Source organism: Notothenia coriiceps, unplaced genomic scaffold (assembly GCF_000735185.1).
Source record: "Notothenia coriiceps isolate Sejong01 unplaced genomic scaffold, NC01 NC01_scaffold00013830, whole genome shotgun sequence".
Classification (NCBI taxonomy): Eukaryota; Metazoa; Chordata; class Actinopteri; order Perciformes; family Nototheniidae; genus Notothenia; species Notothenia coriiceps.
Genome location: NW_011346531.1, coordinates 5528 through 7510, shown reverse-complemented (window position 1 = coordinate 7510; position 1983 = coordinate 5528).

Below are 1983 nucleotides of genomic sequence, written 5' to 3'. Positions count from 1 at the left end.
ATAATTTTCTCTTTATAATTTCAACAGTACGGTTTGCTGCATGCCTGTTTTTTTAACCTTCCCTCTTTTTTACAATTTAACTTTTTTTGTTCCATCCAGCAGCCAGTTCTGCTTTCCCTCCCTACAATTACCCATCCATGTATCTCTTTTTAAAGACGACATGTTATGCTCATTTCCAGGTTCATATTTGTATGTAGTGTCTCTACTGTGACATGTCTCCATGCTTTAATGTTCAAAAAGCTCTTTATTTTTCTCATACTGCCTGTGCTGCAGCACCTCTTTTCACCCTCTGTCTGAAACCAGAGCCCAGTCTGCTCTGATTGGTTAGCTGGCCGGCTCTGTTGTGATTGGTCAACCCTTTAGAGATGTCCCGTACCTTAGCATACCAGGTACAACCAAGCCCCAAGGAAGTGCGCCGGAGGAAAACATTCGTAGTGTCCAAACGGCGGTACTACAATTTCCGTATCAGTCCGTGACGTCACTGGGCCCAGAACGACTTTTCCCCATTGACTAACATCGGGAAAGAGACGTCTGTAAATCAGCGGATACTTTTTTTTAAACTAAATAAACTACCCAGTATGAACTATTTTATAGCCCTTATTAGAATAATTAGGTTGTTAAAGTTGTAAAATGCACTAAAAGCCAAATCTAGATTTATTTCCTCTCTCCGTTCATTCTAGTGAGCCGAGAGTGGGAGCTCGGGGGGCGGGGCTTAAGGGGTGCATGCTCTGTGAGCAGAGCACAAATACGGGTTCTTCTGCTCTGACAGCCAGGCATGATGGGTAATCTGTGACGTTTCGCTCTCTCAAAAGTTGGGCCATTTTGTCCTCATGCGCCAATGAGCAACGAGACCCCGCCTCCGACGCTGTATCCAGTTCTTATTATACATCCATGGGTACAACGTGTTGGTGCGCTAGCGGCTAGCCATTAGAAGTGCAAGTGTTACAAAAATAATGTCAATATGTTCAGGAAATAAACAAAGGAATCCAATGGAGGTGTTTCAGGTAGGGCTTATTCTTTCTTCCATTCCCTTTTCTGCATTACTTTTTTTTTTAAATCCGTCTTCTTTACACTTTTCCTCCATTACTGTATTCTGCCCTGATCCCTTTCCGTACATCTAGCCATGTATCTCTTTTTAAGACACACAAAACAGCCCAATGTTGACCTCCCTGTTGACCTTGCTGCTAGTGTTGTGCTCGGTGATATTCCTCTGACTCCAGTTGACTTCAGTCATGTATTCTGTGCTTTCCCCTGGATGACATGCTGCAACTACTTTTGCAGCTAGTCTCTGTCAAGTATATATTTATGTGTGTGTGTGTGTGTGTGTGTGTGTGTGTGTGTGTGTGTGTGTGTGTGTGTGTGTGTGTGTGTGTGTATAGACAGGCATGCATGCTGGTGTGGTACAGCCGCTGTCAGGCAGCGAGGGCAGCGGCTGGCAGCTGAGTATGAGTGAAGCTGAAAACCCTTGAGGAAACACAACTATACAGAGAAGAACAGAGACCCCTGCAGTGTGTGTGTGTGTGTGTGTGTGTGTGTGTGTGTGTGTGTGTGTGTGTGTGTGTGTGTGTGTGTGTGTGTGTGTGTGTGTGTGTGTGTGTGTGTGTGTGNGTGTTCTATTTAATTTTTATATCTTATTAATATGGTTATTACTATTAATGAGATCGGCGCGTCCTTTTTTACGAGAAGCACCCTGATATAGACAGAAGTCCTCATTAATAGTAATAACCATATTAATAAGATATAAAAATTAAATAGAACACTGAACTGTAAATGCGTTGCAGTATCTCTGTTCATAACACGTGATAGTTCTGAGTGACTCCCCTCACTTCCTGCACCGAAGCGAGTGCATGCAGCAAACTGCAGTTCGTTTTATATGTATTTTTCTCTCTTTCGATCGTTTCCTACAAACTTTATGTGCACGGCCTCCGGGTGTTTGTACATCCTATCCAAGGGGTAAAAGAGACAGAAAGAAACCCCCCCTCC